This window comes from Solenopsis invicta, chromosome 9, assembly GCF_016802725.1.
Source record: "Solenopsis invicta isolate M01_SB chromosome 9, UNIL_Sinv_3.0, whole genome shotgun sequence".
NCBI classification, from domain to species: domain Eukaryota; kingdom Metazoa; phylum Arthropoda; class Insecta; order Hymenoptera; family Formicidae; genus Solenopsis; species Solenopsis invicta.
In genome coordinates, this window is record NC_052672.1 from 3,549,591 (window position 1) to 3,570,815 (window position 21,225).

The 21,225-nt window shown below is 32.1% G+C and overlaps 1 protein-coding gene and 1 long non-coding RNA gene across 2 annotated transcripts in view; both read right to left on the reverse strand.

Annotated features, from left to right (window-relative positions):
- LOC105204319 (tyrosine-protein phosphatase 69D) overlaps positions 1 to 21,225 on the reverse strand; it is a 309,057-nt gene that overhangs the window by 50,316 nt on the left and 237,516 nt on the right. The gene's annotated exons all lie outside the window — the stretch shown is intronic.
- On the reverse strand, positions 12,133 to 21,172 carry LOC105198477. Its single transcript, XR_005575538.1, has 2 exons — positions 20,549 to 21,172; positions 12,133 to 12,442 (listed from the first exon to the last, which is right to left on the reverse strand). It is a non-coding gene; the product is annotated as an uncharacterized LOC105198477 (long non-coding RNA).

A 21,225-nucleotide genomic window follows, 5' to 3' on the forward strand; every position in this document is an offset into this window, starting at 1 on the left:
GATATCGTTGCTGGAATAAGCTTCCCTCTCAGCTTCATACAGACCACTTTCGAGTCCTCCAACTTCCTGGTTTCTCTGTTACGCCTCTTCAATCTAAATAGGCTTGCTATTAATAGATTCAAATTTTCTTCTTTCACGATCTCTTTGATCTCCGCCATGGACATATTCTTCGGGATCTTTTTGATAACTGCCTTTTTGCTGATTTTATATGTCGGCACAAAGGCCGTTATTCCCGCATCCTGTACCATTTTGTTTGTGATCATGTTATTGGATGATTTTGACGGGAATGTCGCTTTCCATGTGTCTCTTGAATACTTCGTGATATTGCTGAATTTCATGTTGCATTTATCAAGAATTTTAGATATTTTAATTAGCGATGTTCGCGCTTTGCCAGCCTCAATGGTTGACTTGATACGAAAGAACACGACAAATGATGTCCTCGAGAAAGCGTCATATTTGAAGCAACTCTGCGGTTGCCGCAAGGTTGGTTATGTTTTTCGTAGTTTTGAACGCCGCGCCTGCGGTGTCGGTCTTGTTTACACTCTTTGCTACACCCGATTTAACATCTTCGCCTGTTTTTGATGAGGATCTTGCCAAGGAATCTTGCCCCCTAGGTTTTTTTACCAAAATCTTTTGTAACTCGCGGAGATTTTTTATTGCCCACGTGTGAGACTAATAAGTCGTCTTCATGCGTTGTCGCGTAGTATCTTTTGTGTACGTTCCGCATCTCTGCATCTTCAACCTCATCATCAGGAACCTCCACGGTGTCGTCGGAAAAGGAGTGTCTCATTATAAAGCATCGCAGATTTAAACCAATTATTTCATAATTGGGAGAAAACACGTAAACGTCATCTGACGGGCACGCGGCGTCTAGATTAGATTTGGACACTTTTGCTGTTCCACACGCGGAGGTAGTGCGAAAAAAGAAGCTTGAGGAGCCAAAAAATGGATAAAGTGTATATTACACACTTGCAGTGGATACTACAAATTACGCACTTATTCGATCAAAAAAGTATTATTGTATCTGAGAGATTGGCGCGGACGTCTACACGTCAGCAACGCTCCACCGGAAGTCCAGCTGTCACTATGACACATTCATAACAGCCAGAGTCATTTTTTTTTAAACGAACCGAACTAATTTGTACTCCCAATAATTGAACACAAAATATTCAAATAAACCAATCACATTATCCCAGATAACAAAATGCGTGCATAGTGAGTTCACGGAGCGCGCATGCCGTGAACTTTTTCCGCACGGATTATCCGCACGGTGTGAGCTTACGGTATTCGACAGATGCGTCATCATATGAGAATCATATCGGTCGCAGGCGTGCAGTACTTATGCGTGCGAGCGATATGAGTCTCAAATGCGTTCTTCAAATGAGACTCATATTGCTCGCATGCATGCATACGGCATTCAAAAATTCTAATTATTGCTCATTTTTTTCATGTTTTAATCAGCATATTTAAAAAGTTAATATTTTAAAAACTTTTGCAATAAAAAAATTTTTCAAAAACTAATAAATTTGTTAAAATAAATAAATTTATGCCCCTTTTTACATTAAATAATTTTTTTTTAATATTGAGGTTTTTTCTTAAGATTTTTTTTTCCGAAATTTTCACGCGGTCAAGTTGCGACTCCGGTGAATGTTGCTTGATCTCTGTTATCGCTGCGAACTGATCCTTCGTGATGATCTGTAAACACTTTGTACTAATACGTGTACATCACTGCTAGGTCAGATTAATCTATATTATCAAAAAGACGAAATATATATAATTAAAGTATATATTTATATCAATATATATAATTAAGTTAATTTTTTACTGATTTTCATAGATGTTATTGAAACATTTTTTAAACAATCTTTAAAATCAATAATAGTTAAAAAATAAACAGCTTAAATGTTAAATAAATAATAAATAAACATAATTTTATAGAAATAAAAAATAAATAAAATAATTAATATTAAATAAACATTAAATAAATATTAAATAAACATTTAAAAATGTTTACTAAAATTATTTTTGCAATTAAAGAATTCATGAAAAATAAATACTTAAACAATATTAAATAAACGTTTAAAAAACCTTTATTTTAAAAAAATCATATAAATATTAAATAAATTTTAAAGTAATATTTAATAAATGTTAAATTAATGTTTTTGAAATTGTTGTTTCAAATGAAAAATTAATGTAAAATGAAAATTAAATTAATGTTAAATAAATGTTAAATTAATGTTTTGAAAAAATAATTTTTCAAATAAAAAATTAATGTAAAATAAATATTAAAGTTAAATAAATGTTAAATTAATGTTTTTAAAAAATGTTTTTTTAAATGAAAAATTAATATAAAATAAATATTAAATAAACGTGAAATAAACGTTAAATAAATATTTAATAAATATTATTTAAATCATTATTTTAAATATTTAATTAATGTTAAATAAATATTTAATAAATGTTTAATAAATATTTTTGTGGTAATGAATAGTACAATGAAAAATCAATAATAAATAAATATTAAGAAAACATTAAAAAAATATTGTGTGCTGATTGGAATACTTTTAATGCATTATATTATATATCAATATTTTTATTTTTTTCTTTATGATTTACAATTAAAGATTAATAATATTATTATTTACAATATCTTTAGTAATTTAGCATTAAAAGTATTAAAAGCATAAATAGTACTTGAAAAAAATGTGCAATAATTGGAAGTTCATATAGTATTTTGTAAATTTGTTAATTTAATATAATATACGGGATGGTCTTGTTTGATCACGTTGCAATTGACCACAGCGTACCCCCATCACATCGTGAGGGCACCGTGATACGTTCTTGTGCGTACGGCGGGATTTTCACGTTACTCTCACGCCGTGAAATGTTCCCATCACGCGTGATTGCGCCATGCCACCTTTTACACGTATGTACACGCGTGCGCCCATCATATTCTGAGAGCACTGTGATGCACTTTTGCACGCACAGCGTGATTATCACGTCATAAGAATAACGTTACACAAATTGTTATCTGGGATGTTAAATGAATATTTCGGTATAACTAAAATCCTACAAAAAAATTTTAACCAATAAGAATAAGAACTGATTTTAATATACAATAAATATAAAATATTTCTTATTGTGTATAGTATGCATGCACATTGTATGCAAGTGTTCTTATTAAATACTCGAAAATTTATTGGAACAATTAAAAATTAATTGATAATTGATAGTCGATTATTATTAATATTTCTGTTTGTTACCAGTATTAAATGTAGAAAGAAAATCTCTTACGTATTTACTATAGTAAAACCTTCTAATCTCTGCAATATCAATAACGTAACCGAAACACATTTTCACTTGTAGACATCACTTGTGCTTTATAAATTACGTGTATGTTTCATAAAATAAAAGTAATGTCTTTCAATATTGGATATCACTTCTTAGTTTCTAAAGGAAGGAAAAAGAACCGGATATCTGATGCTGGTTGTACGAGTCATAACATTGCATGATTAACGATGAAAGTGTTATATCATTATGAAATTAACACTATTTTTAATTAAGATAAAATGATATTCGAAAACACCCATACAAAAGAATCAAGTTTCTTCTGAGACAAACAGACAGACAAAGCTTTTATTCAGGACAAGCTTTCTAAGAACTTACAGATACATTTAGTAGAAAAGAGAAGTTATGCAGCATAAAAATAAAAGAAAAGTAAAATGAAAAAAAAGCAAAATAAAATAAGTAAAACTGATGCGTAAAAAATAGAAAAAAGAAAGATGAGATAAAAAAATGAAATAAATAATAAAAACCAAGGTTACGCAAGTAAGCTGCAAACGCATCAAGCAAATTATTAGTAGAGAGTAAGACGAAGAATTGATGCCACAAAGATGGAAAAATCTATGGGCCGCAGAGCAAGCGGAAATGGAAGACAAAGGTCTAAGGCCAAAGAATGATATCTCACATGGACAAAGACATTTTATATTTAAATGTGCAGTACAGTTACTACCAACTGATTACACGTCTCGTTGCACTAAAGTTGCGTTCGCAGAGCGTGCTATCAGCAATTGCGTCATTTTATCCTTATTTTACGCAGAGCTTGTCAATCCACTAGATTTTATTGGTTTCCTAGCAAACGGAAATAGATTCAAAATATTTAAAATGAATAGAAATGGATTCAGGAAATCAAGAATTTGGCAATGACTACAGGAATCCATTTCTATCCAAAATTTTTTCCTTGAATTTGTTTTAATACATGAAGTGAGATTGAAATTACGAGATTTTTTTTTCTATCCAAAAAACCTATGCGGTCCATATAATCCATTTTAATTCATGAAACAGGATTCAAATAAAGTAATTTTTATTTTTTCAATTTAAAAGTTTTTGCTGGTCCTCTAATCCATTTTTAATTCATGACAGGATTAAAATGACTTAATTGCTATTTTTTAACCCAAAATATATTCAAATAAATTAAAACGGATTACAAATTTTTAAATCCATGTCCGTTTATTGGATTGGACCTACCTAAAAAAATCCATTTAAACTTATTTAAAAAGTTATCTAAAAGATTCATTCAAAAAATCAAATTAAACTATAACAATAGTAAAAGCAATACTTTCATCTCCACGAAAGTACCGTCTCCACGTATCATTCTAGCAAACGAAAATAAATTGAAATGGATAGATATGCATTTATTTTAACATTTTCTAATTTGCACATTAAATTTTTCAAATTTATTTGAATCCAAAAATAATATGAATATATTCGAGTTCAACAAGATGAATAACTCATTTTATATTTCAATTTATTTTAATTAAAAATAATACAACAGAAACATAAATACGTCAGAATTCAAAATGATGAATAGCACATTTCGTATTACCATCCATTTGAGTTTATTTGAATCTGAAAGTACTCCGAGATTTTAAAGCGCGAACTTGGATAAATTGAAATAAATTGCAATTTTCAATTCATTTAAATTTATTTTTGTTAGCTGGGATTATATCTTTGTTTAATATTCGATAAATAATAAGCATAAAATGATACACAGGGACACTTGGATGTTTCCGAATGAAACTTTGATAGAACATTTTAAATGATAGAAAGTTGAAATTTTCGTACAAGAAAATCAAAGACCAAGTATTTTTATATATAGAAAAACTTTCAAAAATTTCCATTTTTTCTAAACTGAATAACTGAATGATTGATAAATCGTAGAGTAAACAAACAAGAACTGAAATTTTTTCGGGAAAAATATGAAAAATTCTTATAATTATGGAATCATTTTGAGAAATTATGGTATTTTTTATTTTTTGTTGGAAAAAGATTTAAGAAAGTGTTAGAAAATCTCAAGAATTTCAAATAACTTTTCAGAACAATTCCATAATTATGAGAATTTTTTATATTTTTCTCGAAAATATCTTTGATAAAGTTGAGTAAGTTTTTTTCGTAATCTTTATAGGAATTGGAACATTTTTCGGAAATAATTAAATTTACTTGGAAAGTATATATCTTCTCCTTGAATTTTTCATACGTGTGAATTCTGAAATGTTCTGAGATTTCTCACCTTACAATTTTTATAAAATATTAGGAGTACAAATTGAAAACCGCTGTTTTCCAGTAGATGGCGCCAGCGGTAAATGCTGGCGCCAAACATTAGATCAAAAATTTTAAATGTAAGGTTGGGCATCTGGCAACAATTCCTTATCATTGCAGTTGTGAATTTTTATCGGCGGTATATATTTTTTGTGATCGAAAATGTCAAAATTTGTGCCCAATAAGCGTCATTTGCGGGAAGTTTTGCTTTTTGTCTTCAATTCGAAAAAATCTGCGGCTGAGGCGCGTCGAATGATTGTAAAAACTTATGGTGAGGCTTCCATTAGTGAAAGAACGTGTCGAGAATGGTTCCAACGCTTCAAAAGTGGTGATTTCGGCGTAGAAGACAAGGAGCGTCCCGGACAGGTGAAAAAGTTTGAAGACGCACAATTGGAAACATTACTGAATGAAGATTCATCTCAAACGTAACAGGAGCTTGCAGATTCATTGGGCGTGACTCAACAAGCTATTTCACATCGTTTGAAAACCATGGGAATGATCCAAAAGCATGGACACTGGGTACCATACGAATTAAAGCCGAGAGACGTCGAACGGCGTTTTTTCGCGTGCGAACAGCTGCTCCAACGGCAAAAACGGAAGGGTTTTCTGCATCGTATTGTAACCGGCGATGAAAAGTGGATCCATTATGATAATCCAAAGCGAAAAAAATCGTGGGGCTACCGCGGCCATGCATCAACATCGGCGGCCAAGCCAAACATCCATGGCTCGAAGCTCATGCTGTGTATTTGGTGGGACCAGCTCGGCGTGATTTATTAAGAGCTGTTGCAACCGGGTGAAATCATCACAGAAGCTCGCTACCGAACACAACTAATGCGTTTGAGCCGAGCATTGCAGGAAAAACGGCCACAATACGAGCGTTGTCGTGCAGCAACATCAAAAAGTGATGTTGCTGCACGACAACGCTCGGCCACATGTTGCTCAGGTCGTTAAAACCTATCTGGAAACATTGAAATGGGACGTCTTACCTCATCCGCCGTATTCTCCTGACATCGCCCCTTCAGATTACCACTTGTTCCGATCAATGGCGCATGGCCTGGCTGAGCAGCACTTCCATTATTACAAAGAGGCCAAAAAGTGGGTCGATTCGTGGATCGCCGCAAAAGACGAGCAGTTTTTTCGACGCGGGATTCGTATGCTGCCCGAAAGGTGGGAGAAAGTAGTAGCCAGCGATGGACAATACTTTCAAGAATAAGTATGTAACCATTTTTCAACAATCAATCCTCAAATTTTGACAAAAAACGGTTTTCAATTTGTACTCCTAATACTTTTAACTATTTTACATTTCATAACATTTTATCTGAAATTATAGAACAAAAAATAAAAAAAATTTTAGGATACTTCATAGTTAACACATTTAAAAATTTTGAGAAAAGATGTAGACATTCAAAGTATTTATGAAAAGTAATCCAATTCTTATAAAAAAATCTAAAAAAAACTATAAAATTATACAGATATTCTGAAAAATTATATACAAGTAATCTGAAAAAAATGTTTGAGCAGGGGCCTGTGCGTATCATTCGGCACTGCTCGGGCGCGCGCGCGTACCGGCCGAAGCAGCTGTCATCTAACAAGCGCTCAGTATATTACAAGTTTTGTTGGTATAAATACTCTCAGGGTAAAACGCTGTAACAATCATTAATAATCACCCTGTATATACACATAATTGAATTATTTTTTGTAAAAAAAATTAATTTAATAAAAAATCATTAGATTAAAAACTCGATTTAGCATGGAATGTCCCTTATATATATATATATATATATATATATATATATATATATATATATATATATATAAGGGACATTCCTTATATACATATATATATATACTACTGTGTCCAAAAAGTAAGGTGACATTGCATTTATTTCGAAAATTCTTTATTTATTCTTGCAAATCAATTTCGTCCCCTTCAAAGTAATCCCCCCTGATATAATACACTTATTCCAACGGATTTTCCAATCTTCGAAACAGTTGTAATAATCGATTTCAGGAATGGCCTTTAGCTCCTTCTTCGCAGCGGCTTGAATCTCTTCTATCGACTTGCTTGAGTTTGCTGAATAGCCAGAAGTCGCATGGAGCCAAATCAGGTGAATACGGTGGTTGTGGAACGATATTAGTCGAGTTTTTGGTTAAAAAATCACGAATCACCGTTTCGAGTCGATAGAAGAGATTCAAGCCGCTGCGAAGAAGGAGCTAAAGGCCATTCCTGAAATCGATTATTATAACTGTTTCGAAGATTGGAAAATCCGTTGGAATAAGTGTATTATATCAGGGGGGGATTACTTTGAAGGGGACGAAATTGATTTGCAAGAATAAATAAAGAATTTTCGAAATAAATGCAATGTCACCTTACTTTTTGGACACAGTAGTATATATATATGTATATATATGTATGTATGTATGTATGCATGTATGTATGTATTTATGTATATGTATATGTATATGTATATGTATATGTACACACACACACACACACACACGCACACACACACACACACACACATACACACACACACACATATATGTATATATACAGGGTATCCCAGAAAACTCGCATCCCATTTTAAAAGCGTATTCTTTGGAAAATTCTAAGAAAAAAATCCTAATACAAAAATGTTGAGGGTATAATAGTTTTCAAATTATTTGCGAAAAAATTTACGAATCACTGAGCTGACATTTTATGCGCTCAGGCATACTGACATGACAAAGGTATCACAAGGATACCTCTTGACATTGAGGTTGTCATATAAATACGCAATGACATTTATATTAAGAAATTACTACTATAGGAAACATATTTGTACATTACATATGCACAATTAATGTTTTTAACAAAATATCAATTCAATAACAAGATGTTACGATAGTCGTTGGGTCAGCTGTTAAAATAAATTCATTACCATGTTCATATGATAAGAACTTTTATGGTAACAACATATCGATAATATCGATAATTTATTTACATTTTTAACTATTAAAAATGTAAATCGGTAATTTAATTGATATAAACGCGATAATGTCAAATAGACATAATTTGATATGTTTGAATTCTACTTTATCAACATATTCAATCTTTTTCATATCATCGCATAAATTATCAATTAATAAACCATCGCATATTCTTGTGGTACCTTTGTCATGTCATCATGCCCGAGCGCGTAAAATGTCAGCTCAGTGATTCGTAAATTTTAATCGCGAATAATTTGAAAACCATTATACCCTCAACATTTTTGTATTAGGATTTTTTTCTTAGAATTTTCCAAAGAATCCGCTCTTAAAATGGGATGCAAGCTTTCTGGGACACCCTGTATATCAGGGTGTTTCAGACCACCCGTACACCCCTTTTCTCTTCGCAGGATTAGGACCAATCAAAAATATGTTCAGACGAAAGTTGTAGGGTTTCAAAAGATCTATTCAATGATCTTATCAGTTTGACCTTGGATGGCGTCGCCAAGGTCAGATCGAAATCACATTAAGTTTTTTAAATGAAACACCCTATTTTTGATTCCAGAATCTAATAGCTGGTGTCAAGACCTTTCCAAAACACTACAAGAAAGTTTATTTTCGTTGACTACTTTCCGAGTTGTGCGGCTTGAAAGTTACACTACCGCCAACACCATGTAAATAACAATATAAAATCACGCGTTACGCAGAAAGCCGTGCAGCCGACACAAAGAAAGTAAACACGCGAGCCGGGCCAACAAAAACAGATCATGAAAAATCGTGAAAGTTAGCTGTCGCGACCGTAGATAGTACATCACATACATATGTATGTCATAATATTATGTAATTACATTATTACTTTAACGGTAGCACACGAGCAATAACGAGCGCGGCTTTCTGCGTAACGATGTCTAACTCGTGATTTTATACATATTGTTATTTGCATAGGATGTAGTAGAGATGTATTCACCACAACGCTATTGTAACTCAACTCAACACGAGTGACAATAACTCTCTCAAACTTGTCACCTACGTCTTCAATAACCGTCATATCAGTATCAATCGCGCAACAAAAATCCGACCCTCTTTATTAGTCTAGGTTTATTTAGCCATGTCCTATTCCAATGAAGAAGCATATGATATGCTGCTAATTTTAGGTGAGTGTCGAGGTACATTCATTGCAGCGGAAAGATTGTGGCGGGAACGTTATCCTGATCGGACTCCTCACTCGCGAAATGTTTTTTCACGTTTGGCTAAACGAATCAAAATTAAAGGTGTCGTTCAGCCTCAACATAACAAAGGTACACAAATTCGTCGTCCGATTATGGATGAAAGAACAGTGGAAATTCTTGCATCGACAGAATTGAACCCTTATGATTCTTTAAGACGACGAGAACAAGATTCTGGTGTTAGTAAAATCAGTGTTTGGCGCATTCTAAAAAATAACAAATTTCACCCTTACAGAATGTCTGTTCATCAAGCGTTGAATTATAACGATATTAGACAGAGACTTGTATTTTGCAACTTTATAAGACAGCAACCACTTGATTTCCACTTGAAAATTTTATTTTCTGACGAATGTACACTTAAAAGTGATGGATCTGTTAATACTTGGAACTCTCGTTATTGGGCACAAAATAATCCTCACTGGTTGAGAGAAGTAGATCATCAAACCATTTGGAAAGTCAATGTTTGGTGTGGAATTATTGGAAGTCAAATCATCCTGTTTTCTTTGACGAAAATCTAAACGGTGATAGATATTCCGCCTTGATAATGACAGATCTTCCTGTCTTACTAGAAAATATTCCTCTGCAATTGCGTTTGAACATGTGGTTCCAACAAGATGCATGTCCGTCTCATACATCGAGAGTTGCTCGTGCGGCATTAAATACTATGTTCCCCGACAAGTGGATAGGCAAATACGGTCCAATCAATTATCCACCCCGATCACCAGATCTCACCGTCCTTGATTATTATTTCTGGGGAAGGATAAAAAACTTGGTCTATCATGAACGTCCGACTACGAGGGATAATATGATTCGAATAAGTGAAGCAATTCGATCCTTACGTGCCGAGGAAATTCTTCGAGCAACCAATGATTTTCAAAATAGAGTTGATGCTTGCATCGCAGAGAATGGTGCTCACTTTGAACATTTAGTCGCTTAACAAAACATACACTCATTCATTCCCGAACGTGAGAGGCAAGGGGACTCACGTGAATCAAGCACCCCAAACGTGAGAGGCAAGGGGACTCACGTGAATCAAGCACCCCAATGGGATGCAATTCTCGTCACGTCCACGTCGTTCATTCTGGATAATGCTAAGCACGGGAAAATGCATACAGTCAATCTGGACATGATTGATCATCAAACATAATCAATCCAGTTAATAAACAAAAGCAGAGTACATAAAACTTTGACTCCCCTTTTCCTCCCCCATACACATACGCATGCACGTATGCACACACCCACACACAAGATTAAATCCGACTAAGTAACCACTACATGGTACATCTTGAGTAATGCTGATGCTGGCGGTAGTGTAACTTTCAAGCCGCACAACTCGGAAAGTAGTCAACGAAAATAAACATTCTTATAGTGTTTTGGAAAGGTCTTGACACCAGCTATTAGATTCTGGAATCAAAAATAGGGTGTTCCATTTAAAAAACTTAATGTGATTTCGATCTGACCTTGGCGACGCCATCCAAGGTCAAACTGATAAGATCATTGAATAGATCTTTTGAAACCCTACAACTTTCGTCTGAACATATTTTTGATTGGTCCTAATCCTGCGAAGAGAAAAGGGGTGTACGGGTGGTCTGAAACACCCTGTATATATATATATATATACACATGTATGTATGTCTGTTATACTAATAAATTAAATTAAATGAATAAATAGCTAAATAAATAAATTAAATTAATAAATTAAATGTAAATAAATTAAATTAAAATTATTAAGTGTAATATATACATGTGTGCGTGTGCGTGTGTACATAACAGTTATATGTTGCTCATTTATTGACCTTCTCTTAAATTTGTTATTTAAACTGAAATTATTTTATAATAAAATTATTAATTAAATAGTTTATTTTGTTAATTTTTAGTGGACCACAAAAGTTAAAACGTGTAAAGTCTGAAAAATGTCAATAAAATTCGAAAAAATAAAAACCCCACTGGGCTGTTTTTTTTAAATCCGGGTTTTTTTAAACCCTAATTTTACATGTATAACCAATAAAAATAGAATGACGGAATAGTTAACGCGCTTTCCAAACGCAATCTAAATATTTACCTGGTAGATGCCAGAAGTCTTTTGTTGACATTGATTTTAGATCTGACAAGCGATAGTAAAATCTCGGATTCTTCAAGGATATCCTTATCTCATTTACTTCAATCCAGGTTGCGAATAGTACTTGAAGTAAGTCTGACAGATCTAGGGAGATTGTCCTTAATTGGAATTCGGAAGTAGGCAAAAATATGGGTGAAGAAGTTACAACGCTCAGAGCAAAGTGTTGATTACGGTAGTCTTCAGATCTTCGGTTTTGCCTTTTTTACTCCAAATAGTATGAAAGAGTTTGGAGCTTAATCTACATCGTACAAATCTCTTAAGAAGAGCCACAAGTTGTGGGTCAACAGTTAGACACACGACGCAAATGATGGCCTTACTCTCTAGAGCACTAAAACTCATATCTCAAGTCTTGTTTTAAGTTGCTTGACGGTCTTACTTGACGATCTTCAAGTTCACACATGGAGAATGTAAGAGAATCAATTTTTTCCGAGAGAATTCAAAGATGAGATATATTGCTGCATGGTAAGCTTCAGCGAAGAATATTGTGACTTGATCGATGACAATTCGTGTAGTTTAGTCTCTCTATTCGTCACTTTAAGCAAGAAAGAAAAAGTTTCCTTAAGAGAGTCTCGGGGGTAAAGAAGCCGCGACAGTTCCGTTCTCCATATATGCAACGCCAATATCACAAAAAATAAGAATTGATTGTTTCAAGAACTCTTGGTTTTTATAAATGGAAGCGACCAAACATGGAAGGAAGCCAAAGTCAAAGGCAGTTCTGGAAAGCATCATGGGAGCTTGTGTAATGCTTCGTAATCTGGAATCTGACTCCACTACCAAGTATCGGTTGTCACAAAGAAGTGTAGGTATCATATGTATACAAACGTCATCGTATGAAATAATTAAAAACCCCGTCAGCCAAACGTAAACAAACAGATTATTCGGAGAGTCTGCTATCAATTTCTGTTGCTAGAAAGGCAACAGATTTCACACAGACTCTGCAATATCTGCGGTGTCAGCAAATTGCTGTAGAAATAGGTCAGAAACTGTTGGCATTTAATTCCAGCAGAAATCGAGCAAATAGCATTGGCAGGACTGTAGTCAGTTTAGCGGAAAAAATCAAGCATAACCTGCACAACACAATCTAACGTTAGATTGGCAGCAAAAAACGAGCATCTATGACAAAGATCTACGCGACAATTTGACAGCAGACTGGCAGCACCACGCGAACACGTCGTGCTGCCAGCACCTAATGTCAAATAGACAGAATTAGAGCAAGATCTGCACAACATAATCTGACGGCAGATTGTTAGCACAAATCGAGCACTCCGTGCTAACAGAATCTGACATCACGCCGGCAACAGAAATCAAGCAAACCGTGCTGTTTTGCACATTTTTAAATTGTGCTTTTCATAAATTTATTAAGGGCCTATTCAGACAAACTTGCATAATTTCATACATAAATAACATATGCATAAAGAAAATGATTGATCCATTGTCTTATGCATTTACTTAATTATTGGACTAATCAATTTCTTTATGCATATGTTCTGTCTGTTTCTGTTTGCATTCTATACGCCGCAATTTCTATCTGCACCTGTCCGCGATTATGTACAGGAATCCTATCCGTATTTATCCATATTGTATTGGTCGATATTTCTATTTGCATCTGTCCGCATATATAAATAATTAAAACCCGTTCCTGGTCATTGTCTGACTAATAAAAATAATCAAAAAAGTTGGAATTTCCTACCGTAAAAGTCGTATGTGATGAAATCATATACGATCGTATATGATATTGTCACATGTGTTTTTGGGATGCGATCGTATAGTATGTGCATAATATACGATTCATATATCTATCGCATACGAAAAAAAGCGCAAAGTTTCTTTGAAATATCTACATAAATATGTATTATATTACACCACATAATCCCAATGAGCAACACAATATTTTTATAATATTTTAAAAAACAATTTTTGCAAAAAAATCCATTAGGAATTTTTTTCAGAAATTTCCGAGCGGTCACCCATCCAAGTCGCAACCCTGATGAACGTTGCTTGACTTCCAAGATCGCTGCGAACTAATTCCTCATGATGACTGTGAGCACTTTATGCTGATATGTGTATATAATTGATAAATCAGATCAATATACGTTATCGAAAAAATGAAATATGTATAATTAAAGCATAATATTTATATTTAACATACTATATATAAAATTATTATTAATTTTATTAGTTAATAAAATAGTTTTTTTACTATTTTCACAAATGCAAAATAGCATCTAAAATAACTTTTGTTATTTGTTTAAATAAGAACTAAAAAATATATACAAAATACTCAAATTCAATGAACAGCGTACCGAATTAATTTTTAGTCATAATACAGTTCTAAATTAAACAAAATTTGAGTAAAGTATATAAGAATCACACAAATAATACAAGCACGAAGATCTAACTGCAACCGTTGAAGGCATTCTTGTTCAATTTGTATTGTTACAGTAACGGTCAAAATATCTATCTACTACTTTAAAAAATATATGTTAATATAATACAATAATTAAATTAAATATAAAAAAATTTTTATTAAAAAACATTTAACAAATATTGTCTGCTCATTAGGATATAAATCGAGTTTTCTTCATTCATAAACCTATTTTAAAAGTATATATTTATATATTTTTCATTATTAATATCATTAATAATCTGTAAAAAGATTTAAATACTGCATAGATTACAAAAAATAAACTGATTTTAAATACATCGACAATATATGTATATTATCCAATGTGTAACAGCTAAAATAAAATAATTATTTATTTAGAATGTATATAATTATAATTATTGCAAATAAATAAACAAATGTAAGATAATTTATAAATCGAGTTAACATTTATTGTTGTTATATAAGAAAAAACTCGGTTTCAGAAGACTTTTTCAATGATGACTTCAATGATTTAATTAGAGTTACGCTTGGCAAAATATTCATGTATTTCGTATGAGTAGTATATCGTATATGATGGATGTGCTATCGTATAGAATCATAAATGATTCTTGTACGATAAATCCGCATGTTAAACACGTGATTCTATATAATTTCCGCCCGTGATATGTAATTCGTATGTGATCGCATAACAATCGTATGTCTAATAATGCGATTGCCATGTGGTCGCATACGAGTCATATAAAAATCGTATGTACCTTATACGCAATCTTATATGATTCGGAACATACCTACGTCAAACATGTCACATGTGATTCCGAAACAAATGTCCAACGGTGATATGTAATTCGTATGTGATCGCATAACAATCGTATGTCTAATAATGCGATTGCCATGTGGTCGCATACGAGTCATATAAAAATCGTATGTACCTTATACGCAATCTTATATGATTCGGAATATACCTACGTCAAACATGTCACATGTGATTCCGAAACAAATGTCCAACGGTGATATGTAATTCGTATACCATCATGTCTAATCATGCGATTAGCATGTGATCGCATACGATTCGTATAAGATTCGCACGTAATTCTTATACGATTAGATATGATTCATATATCATTCGTATACTATTGATATATGATTCACATATTAAATTTACGGTAGGGTTGGAAATAGGACCAAAGCATGAAAAAATATTACTGATGTAAAAAATACTTTTCAAAACTCAATTTTATAACCAATTGGTATAAACAAATTATTAAAAATTTACTCTAAAAAAGAACTGATTGCGCCAATCGATTCTACGAAAAAAATTACTAATGAAACGTTACAAAAATAAATTTTGCAACAAATTTGTTTATAACAATTAAGAAAGCGTTATATATGTTTCTTGAGTTATTTCTTCCGTAGAATTGATTGGAGTAATCAATTTTCTTTTACTTTCAATTTTTAGTAATTTGTTTATAACAATTCGTTGCAAAATTGATTTTTGCAAGCGTCCTTTTTACATCAATAATGTTTTTTCATGCTCTGGTACTATTTCCAATTGTTGTTTTTTTGACTATATTAGTCTGGCCATGGGCAGGAACAGGTTTTAATTATTTATATAGTTTATTTTAAAAATATTTAAGGTTAAATAATCAAAGAGTGAGGCTAGTAAGAATGTTCGTGTGATCAACACGTAAGTTTCTTTCTGTTCAAATCAGTACTTCAAATATAACTTTTTATTAACGATATCACAAGTGTACGATTAGCTCAGTGTTAGTGTATTAGGTTATTGTCCCTTAGGTTCGAATCCCGCCAATGTGTTTTTAAAAATTGTAAAATAATGCGTAATCGTAATTAGTAAAATAGAATATATGCAAATTAGATTAACCTATAATAAAAATAAGAATAAAATTTGCAAGAAAACTAAAAAAAAGATTTTTTATAATAAAAATTTTTGAAATTTTTTGAGTAAAAATGTTTGATTTCTGCTGCCAGTGACGTCAGATCTTGTCAGCACGGAGTGCTTGATTTGTGCTAGCAGTCTGCGTTAGATTGTGTTGCGCACGTCATGTTCGAATTCTGTCGCCTATCTGACGGGCGTCATGTGCTGGCAGCACGGCATGCTTATCTGGTGCTGTTATTTTATTGACATAGAATATTAACAGAACGTAAGCAGAATTTGAGATCAGTTGAGTTCAGTCTGCCAACACATCTTGATCGAATCTGCTGCCAGCCTGCTTACCCAGTGCTAACATTTTGTTGATTGAAAAACTATACATATACTACGAAAGATGATTCCCGAAGCAATATGTCAACGCGGCAGTTAGAATTTATCTAGAGAACCTCTAGGAGAGAGAATCATCACGCGAGCGACTTTGTAATTGGCTGGCATAACTGTGCAGATTTTGTATTGCGACGTCAATGCGTTGACGGGCTTTGTCGAGAGGAACCATCGATGGTTCCGCATGATACGTGCCGGCCAATGCATTGACGACGCAATGCAAAATCTACACAATTTTGCCAGCCAATCACCGAGTCGGTCACGTGACCCCAGTTGGCGATTTTTTCTCCTAGAAGTTCTCTAGACCTATCCATTGACAAACTTGCATAGTTGCATAACCATATATATGCATAAGGAAATTGATTAACCCATTTCTTTATGCAGCCCAACAAACAAAAATGGATTCAAAATATTTAAAATTGATAGAAATGGATTTAAAAAATCAAGAATTTGGCAATGAGCATACAAGTCCATTTTTATCCAATTAAGAATTCTTTAAAACTATTTTAATCCATGAGATTAAAATTATGAGATTACTATTATTTCAATCTAAAAAAGGTATGCAAGTCATATAATCCATTTTAATCCATAAAACGGTATTGAAATAAAATAATTTTTATTTTTTCAATCTAAAAGTTTTTGCGACTCATCCAATCCATTTTAATCCATGATATTAGGATTGAAATGGCTTAATTGTTGTATTTTAATTCAAAATGTATTTAAATGAAATAAAATAAGATTACAAATTTTCAATTCATTTCCGCTTACTGCGATGTGCTAATAGACCAATCAATTTCCTTATGTACATTTTTATGCATCATTTATGCACATTTATCTAGATAGACCTTAATGGGTGCTTCAGAACTATAATTGCTCACTGAACGGCTAAGTAGCAATTTAATGTGATAACAAACTGCGCACAGTCTGCGCGCAGATTGACAGCAAATTTGATCAAATGATGACAGCAGATCCATAATCACCTGTGTCCGCATTAAACTTAAGATCTATCGACAAAGTTTGCTAATATATAATGTCAGAAGTTTAGTGGCAGAAAGCGGGCAGGATCTGGGCGTGCGGTCAATCTAACGGCAGACTAACAGCAGAAAATGAATATGACCTGCAAAATCCTGCTCGATTTCTGCAACCAAATTACTAACATAGTATAACCAGAAGGTTTTATCTTATTTTTGACGACAGTTTGTCGACAGCATCACATAATACAAACACTACTGTTTGCAATTTATTGTCATTCTGCCATCAAATGTTGATAGCAGCCTCCCAATCAGCACACAATACTTTTAAATGCTTTTAATATTTATTTAATATTAATTATTCATTGTACAATTCATTATAATAATAATATTTATTAAACATTTATTGAATATTTAATATTAATTGAATATTTAAAATAATAATTTAGAGAAAATATTAATTTAATATTTATTCAACGTTTATTTAACATTTATATTACATTAATTACTCATTTAAAATAATGATTTGGAAAAATATTTATTTTACATTAATTTTTTATTTGAAACAATTTCAAAAAACATTAATTTAACATTTATTCAACATTAATTTAATATTTACTTTACATTAATTTTTCATTAAAAATAATAATTTCAAAAACATTAATCTAACGTTTATTTAACTTTAATTTAATATTTATTTTACATTAACTTTTCATTTGAAACAACAATGTCAAAAACATTCATTTAACCCTTAAACCCGTAAATGAGTCTGAGAGACCCCATATGAAGTTTTGAACGTTTGCTATGTGAAGACGGAATGAGATAGGAGATTCGGACCAAGACGTAAAAAAAGTTTGAAATCTCCTCTTTCGATTAATATGGTTGATCAACTTTTTTGATCAACTAAAATTTAAACGGCACGGCAGCAAAGTTTTGTTAGAGTCAATGCGATCCATATAGTGTGTAAGTAAAACTCTTTTGTGACTATTTTACATAAAAAAGCTGGACATAATACGTTCGAACAGGTCGGTTTGCGGATGTTACTCGCATATATTCTGTCTAAAGTTGGAATACTATAAAATGCTGTAGAAAAGAGAGTTTTTCCTAAATATATCATGAAACACATCAATTTTCAATTGTAAACACGATTTAATCAAAAATACCTCATATTCGCCTTGTTATATAAGTACATTTTTTAATAGAAATGACAATGATATAATTTTTTTTTTGAAAATATGAATCTTTAGCTTTAAAACACCGTATTGTAAAGTTCTTCAAAGTTTTTTGAAGCAAAGATATGATTTTTTGAAGGAAAAGTGGATTTTTAGATGCCTAAAAATACCTCATATTCTCCATGTTACATAATTATACTTTTTAAAAAGAATGACTTTGCCAAATTTTATTTTGAAAGTGTGACTTCTTAGCTTTAAAACGCCGTATTTGAAAGTCCTTAAACGTTTTTTGTTGCGAAGATATGATTTTTGGAAGGAAAAGTGGATTTTTGACCAATTTCTCATTTTTGCTTAATGGTTTTTTTTTATAACTTCACAATAAATTATTTTTTGGCAATGCCAATTGTGCAGTCACACTCTTGAGATTTTGAATTTTTGTTTAAAAGAAAAATATTGATTAGAAAAGTTATAGCTTCTCAAAGTTGAAAAAGTCTCCCAGACCCAAAAAATGTGTTTCCGTATTTTACAGGATCGGTGTGTTTAAGGGTTAACATTAATTTAATATTTATTTTTTATTTATTTACTTTTTAAATAAACGTTTTTAAACGTTTATTTAATATTGTTTAAGTATTTATTTTTCATGAATTATTCAATTGAGAAAATGATTTTAGTAAACATTTTTTAAATGTTTATTTAATATTTTATTTAATATTAATTTTTTTACTCGTATTTTTTATCTCTATAAAATCATGTTTATTTATTATGTATATAACATTTAAGCTATTTATTTTTTAATTATTATTGATTTTAAAATTCTTTTAAAAAATGTTTCAAAAACATCTGTGAAAGCCAGTAAAAAATTAACTCAATTATATATATTAATATAAATAATATGCTTTAATTATATTTCAGCTTTTCGAGAACATAGATTGACCTGATCCATCAGTAATGTACATTTATTAGCACAAAATGTTTACAGATCATCACGAGAGATCAGTTCGCAGTAGTCGCAAAGGTCAAGCATCGTTTACCGCGGTTGACTTGGATGGGTAACTGCGTGGAAATTTCCGAAAAAAATTTCTAAGAAAAAACCTCAATCAATATTAAAGAAAATTATTTTTATTGTAAAAAGGGGCATAAATCCATTAACTTTAAGGTTTTCAAAAAATTTTTTTATTGCAAAAGTTTTTAATACGTTTTTTAAATATTGTTTTTCTCATTTATGCTGCATTAAAAAAACGTTTCTTTTAACGTTTAATGAACTTTTTTTTTAATGTTTAAAAAACGTTTTTATAATATTTTTTTAATTTAAAATTAAAAAATAAAAAAAAAACATTCTTTTTAACATTAAAATAAACATTTTTAAAGGAAAAAAAGACATTTAACCTATTATTTTTAACGTTTATAAATGTTTTTAAAAATGTTTTTAAAAATATTTTTAAAATATTGTGTGCTGATTGGGATGCTCTGCGCGAAATTTATTCCTGCAAGCTTGGCTGTTTGTATGGTTAGATATCTAAAGGTAACAACCAATTACATTGAACTGCTACTTAGCCAGTGAGTATCATAACATCATGAATAAAAACCCATTTTGTTTTATATGAGCATGTAAGAAGCAATGTCAGTATCAAGAAGCAAAACCGACATATACGAGTGGCGAGTCATAGAACGGGTGTCACAGATGTAAATACCGAACTGTAGAAGCGTATGCAAAAATCGTCCATTGCTATCAAGATGTGTCAAGATTCAGAAAATTCTAAGAATATTCCGAGCAACTAATTTCTAAAAAAAAGAAAAGAAAACTTTTCTGAGGAGCCCAGAAAGAGAGAGTACTCACGATAAGACGGCGATGTCAAGCGACAGAGCTTTAATTTAGATCCTAAAACACAGGAGACTCTGCAGGGTAAAAAATCATAGGTTCAAAAAACAGAGCAGAATAGAGACACATCTGATTATATTCACGTAAACAGCAGGAGAGAAAAAGAGAAACAAAGAATAAACGGCGAGATATCGTTAACGGAATCAATTTACAATAATTATCAACTAATTGTAACGTAATATCAATATTATTATTTCACACTCAACAATATAAATGTGACAACATATATTGTATATAACGTTACATTATTGAGTATAAAATTATAACATTGATGTTACGTTACTATTGATTGATATTTATTGGGGGTATTTTCGGAAAGAAAGAAATTATCCACTGCTCCGACACGTGAGTCCGCGTAGCCGCCCGCGATAATCAAAGAAGTCAAATAAATTGACTCGTATCACTGATATCGTGACTTGAGATCGCGCACACGGTATCCAGATGCCTTTCTTCTTTTTGCGGAGCCGACGCGCGTCGCAGAGTCGAAAGACACGCTTGCCCGATCGAGGTGAATCGTCGCGCTCGTTCGTGAAGGTACTATCGCGAACGCACTGAATTAACTTCCTTCACCGGTACATATCCTCTCCCCTCCCCTCTCCTCCCCTCCCCCTAGTACATACGTGTTTGAATCCTCT